Source organism: Zingiber officinale, chromosome 4B (genome assembly GCF_018446385.1).
Source record: "Zingiber officinale cultivar Zhangliang chromosome 4B, Zo_v1.1, whole genome shotgun sequence".
Lineage (NCBI taxonomy): Eukaryota > Viridiplantae > Streptophyta > Magnoliopsida > Zingiberales > Zingiberaceae > Zingiber > Zingiber officinale.
The window spans coordinates 79,613,567-79,619,245 of NC_055993.1; the positions used below are offsets into that span (position 1 = coordinate 79,613,567).

Sequence of the window (5,679 nt, forward strand, 5' to 3'; positions counted from 1 at the left end):
TGTTTTTCATCTAAGTAATACATTTTCAAGTATGAATTTCAAAATATTTTTCAACTATTAAAGTTTGGAAGTAGTTTTCAAATCATTTGCAAATTATTTTTCAAAATTACTTTCAAGTATAAATTTTTAACATATATAAAACTGAATTTTAACACATGTTTTTCTTTTAAAGTATGAATACAATTTTCAAGTAAAATAAATTTAATAAATATTTTCATATAAACTTTTCGAAACAAAATTTTCAATACTTTTGAAAAACATGATTTTTAAAATAATATTGGAATAAAACAAAGTTTCGATTCACTAGTTATTTTTTTTTAAAAAAAAATACTATTTTGAAACAATTTTTCACAGATAAGTATTTTTCAAAATATTTAAAAAAAAATAGTAAAAATTTTTAGCACAAGTTTAAAGACGAGTTAAGTAAATTTTAAAAAGAAAATATGCTGATAATTAAGACAATTTTGAAAAAAAAAAAATCTTTACAAAAAGTTTGTCAAATAATAATTTTTAAACATTAGATTTTTCAAATGAATTGTGACTTTAAAAAAAATTGGAAGGATTTGCAAATATATTTGTATAGTATTTCTCAAACCAAAATTTTAAATTATAAGGATAATTATCAGATAATTATATAATTAATGTTTTTAGAAATAAAATATAATCTAATATTGTTTGATTCAATCCTAGATAATATAATAAAAATTTATTTATTGAAGGTTTTAGTGTATAATCTAATTGAACATTTACTATATTACTCTTGATTCAACCTTAAGTATTTTTGTAACTAAATCAATTTGATAATTGATTATTTTTTTAGAATAAATTAAATTAATAATATTAATATTTAATAATTAGTTGATAATATATATAATAAATAAATATAATTGATTTTATGGATGTAAATATTTTTTGAATCCAAGTTTTGCTCCAGGACATGGATGCTCTCCGTCGATTGATTCTGATTACTTTCGTAGCTACTCACTGAAAGTCACATTTGAATTTCCAGTTCAGTCATAACAAAATAAAAATCACCCAAAGAAAGTGAACGACAAGCTATCATCTCCAGAAGAGATGCATCATTTTTTATTAAATAAGAATAACTCAAACGTTGAAAATGCCTTGTGTACAAGACAAACAGTAGCCTTTGCCATAAACCTCAGCCTGAAGTTGGATGAATAGGCAGCTTTCTTCAGGTGGACATGCATGTTTCAATAATACATGCATGATGCTTACAATCACACAGTTTTATATATACATCAAAGAACAACAGAATCCATCGTAAATAAGTTGCGAATGACATCTCTTCACCGTGGCTATAAGAGGAGACCTATCACCCCAGGCTCGATGTTACGCAACCTGATTAATCATTTTTTTTTTTATAAGAGGAGACCCACCAGTTGCTCGCCTCCCTTCAACAATTAATTCAGACTTGACTTTAACACAAGCAAGAACAACTACTCCCCCTCCATTGAAGAGCTCAAACACTTTGCTATTGCATCCTGAATAAATAGGAAAGTGCCATAAATTAAAGAACTTTTAGGAACAAAGTGAAATAAAATATCAGGTTGATCACATTTACCTTGTCTGACAACACACGCAAAAGTGAGATCCAGGAACTAATATTTTGAGGTGGTCCTCAGAAACCAACGATAGCCTCTCCTAAAATTTCAGAGATGGAATGACATTCAGCTCATATACTGACTCATATAAATTAGAAAATACTACTGATGGACAAAATAAATGTATCTAAGTTATGTCATCAAACACAATATTTATTCTAGGAGCACTGCAAGTTATCAGACATTGTCTTAGAAGTCCATTTCATATGACAAATTTAGATGCAAAATTTGATATAATTTAGTAGCAAATTGTTGACCATCTACAAAGATTGTTCTTCCAATATTGCATGAAAGTATGTTTGTTCCTCTCTACCTCCACAAATTTAGTGTCTTATCTCCACTGACATTGCCAATGAAATTCCTCCATAGCAACCCAAAGTTGTTCATCTGATAGAATTAATTACATCTCCTTATTAATTAGAATTTAAAGCATAGAATTAGAAGCTAATTTTCTAGATCTAATAATTTATTCCAACAGAAATAGAAACAGGTAAATACAAAAAAACATACCTTCCCTATTAAGAAATAATTATTATAAATAAATAGTTATTTATTTCCTAGTTATTAGGGAATAATTATTATTAGAAAATAGTTATTTGTTTCCTAATTATTAGAGAATAATTATTATTAGGAAATACTTATTGTTTTCCTAATTTATGTATTTTCCTATTTTCACTTATAATGGTATTTATATATACCATATGCTATTATTAATAATATGTGTGTGAATTCCATCGTCAATATGATATCAGGGCGATAAGCTTAACAGTATATTTTTTTTTTTAATTTTCTTTCTTTTTCTCTTCTCTTCCGCATTTCCTTTTTTCACGGTTCAAAAAAAAAAACAAAAACCTTAGCTTAGCTTCTCCTCTCTTTGCCACTAACGCCAACGGGATTCGTCGCTGTCTCGTCTTTTCTACTGTTCACCTGTTGCTGCGGCCAGAGGAGGCATCATCGCACAAAGGCAGCCCACCATCGGCCTTATCGCCGTAAAAAAAAAAAGTTCTTACTGTTCCACCGCCGCCGACGTCCTTGTATCACCAGCCTTCTTTTCCCTACAAATTTAGTGACTCCACCGCTTCCTTCGCTTTCTCTTTCACGGGTTCAAGTCCATCCTGTGACACCTCCTTCATCGGTGTCGCCTTTTCTCAGGCTTTCTGTCCAGCCGCTTCTGTGATCTCTTTAACTTTCTTAGAATCTTCTTTCTCCCCTATTTTCCTTTCTTATGTTTTTTTATCCTAAAAAAGAAATTCTCTTTTCTGACTTCCTCTTTTTCACCGTATAATAATTTTGTTTTCTTTTTTCAAAAAGTCTATTAATAGCGAGGTTCAATTCCTCTTTTCTCTTTCTCTTCTTGTTTTTTCTCATAGCAAGAGCAATATTATTATCTTTTTTCTTAAATTTAAAGACATCAAATTTCATCTTCCTCCTCTCCTTTGTTTGTTTGTTTTTATTAAGTAGCAGCCGCATTATAGCGGCCTTTCCTTCATGAGTATTGTTTTAGCCATCTTCTGATATGTCAAATAGCAAGTTTTTTTTTTTCAAGTTTTGTTCAATAGCAGATTTTCTACATCTACTCCAGCATATGCAGCCATCAAATTGCAACCTTCTGTCTCTGCTGCTCTTATTCCGATGACAAGTCAGATTCTAGCCTTCAAACAACAACACCTCGTCTCCTTCTAGTTGTTGTCTTCTTTCATCAAAGGCAAAGTTCAACAAATCGTCGTTTCGTTGATCGCACTGTTGGATTTTGCTCTAAAATAATAACCATCGACCGCCTTCTACAATGGTTGTCGCTGATGACATCACTCGCCGGCTATCTCTCACAAATACTCTTGATTCATCTTCCAAACAACGCACAGCTGCGTGCTTTTCGACTGAGGATGAATATCGCGCCATTGCCTCTGAGGCATCTCAGATCCAATGTATTAAGTCACTTTTGACATATCTGCTTCTTCCGGTTACCACGCTTGTTGTGCCTTTCACTGATAATTTGAGCCTCCAAACTGCGAGCTACTCATATTTCTACTGAAGATCAGTTGACTGATGCACTTACCAAGTCGCTTTCTTGACCTCGGCTGTTTGCTATTTGTAACAAGATTGGTGTCATTTCTGGGACACCATCTTGAGAGGGCGTATTAGGAAATAATTATTATAAATAAATATTTATTTATTTAGTAGTTATTAGGGAATAATTATTATTAGAAAATAATTATTTGTTTCCTAATTATTAGAGAATAATTATTATTAGGAAATACTTATTATTTTTTCTAATTTATGTATTTTTTTATTTTCACTTGGAATGATATTTATATATATCATATGCTATCATTAATAATATGTGTGTGAATTCTATCGTCAATATTCCCATCCACAAACAATCCAAACAATCATAAGGATTAAAGCCGGAGATACAGAAACGGGTAAATGCAAAAAAGCAAACCGTAACTATAACAACATGCCAGCACCAAATAAATCTTCAAGAAGAATAAGACCTTTTGAAAAAAAAATGGAAAGGCAAATTTTCTGATCGCACATTTGATTTCGACAATATAGAGAATGCATCAATTAATTCACGCGACCAATATGCTATACGCTAACAAATTCTGATCAAGAAATAACTAACATTTAGGTCAGGTAGCTGACATTCTTTAGCTAAAGAAAAGCAAGGGTCAGATTGTCAACTAAGGCACCCAATTAGGGCAAGGTAGAAGGCAAAGGCAGAAGATGGTATGTTTCATCGAAAGCCGAAGACAAAGGGGGAAGGACTTCTGATAAAACTCTCCTAAAATCTAAACAATCTTGCTGTACATCAATCAAATAAATACTTGCGTTGGATAAACAAAATCCCAAAATCCAAATCAAAGCTAAAAAAATCGCAAAATCATAAAATCATGGATCTTGAAATGAAGATACACTAAAAAACAAGTAAATACTTTCTCAATGGATGGATTCAAATTACCTGTAGTTGGTCGACTCTTCTTGGATGCCCCAGCACCAACCTGACAACCAACAGGAAAGTGGAGGAGTAGACGGCGGCGGAGGGAGAAGGAGGTGCTGTCGGAGGAAAGCTAAGGAGTAGACGGTGACGGAGGAAGAAGGAGTAGACGGCGACGGATGGAGAAGGTACTGTCAGAGGAAGGAGGTGGAGTAGACAGTGGCGGAGGGAGGAGAATTGGAGATTTTCGGGCGGATTGCGCAGACAGAATTTTGGAGGAAATTTGGACGGATTGAAATTTGATAAAAATTTAGAGGCATTTTTGTCTGCAATGGTAAAAATGAAGGATAATTTTAGGAAAAAAATATTGTTAATTTTGGAATCATCCAAAATCTTACGTTTTGGAAGTAATGTAATTTCGAATTGCATGCCAATTTACTGACGTGGCAGGCATATATTATTACTTGGGAATTATTTGTTATCAAAACCAAACGGGTTATCATCATACATAACCTCATATTGATAACCAAAATTATGTATTATTCCCCCAACCAAACACACTTTGCAAGTGTTTTTCTAAAAAGAGAAAAAAATACTAATAGAACATATTAATTTGGCTAAATTCAAATGGTCAATCATATAAGATAACTAATTTCGTCGATTGTCACAGCTAATATGTCAAGTTGAATATATTTGTTGGGCTAATTAGGCTCATCGATTGTTAGACGAACTAATTAAGGTGGTCGAGTTGTACGAACAATCCACTAAGAAATACCAACTTCTATAAGATATATTCTATACCTTATTTATATCATCATGATGTGAATGAAAGGAAGAAGAAAATGAATGGAAACCTAGATAAATCTTTATTATAAGAAAATGATCATTTTACAATTTCGTAACAATAAAAATGATCTGTTTTTAATATTTTCATCCTTAATTTTTAGTTATAGAATATAATAGGTCAATCTTTACCGAAAATCCAAAAAATTGATCTGTTTTTAACATTTTCATCCGGATTAACACCCTAAAGAGTAAGAAAATGACTATGAAGGAAGGGTTTAGCACCAATCGTCCACCCTACTTCGACGGAGTAGACTTTCAATACTGGAAGAGCTG

At 31.9% G+C, this 5,679-nt stretch overlaps 1 long non-coding RNA gene across 1 annotated transcript; it reads right to left on the reverse strand.

Annotated features, from left to right (window-relative positions):
- Positions 1-1,045: 1,045 nt before the first annotated feature.
- LOC121977639 lies at positions 1,046-4,843 on the reverse strand. Its single transcript, XR_006110983.1, has 3 exons — positions 4,585-4,843; positions 1,583-1,662; positions 1,046-1,502 (listed from the first exon to the last, which is right to left on the reverse strand). It is a non-coding gene; the product is annotated as an uncharacterized LOC121977639 (long non-coding RNA).
- Between the last annotated feature and the right edge of the window lie 836 nt (positions 4,844-5,679).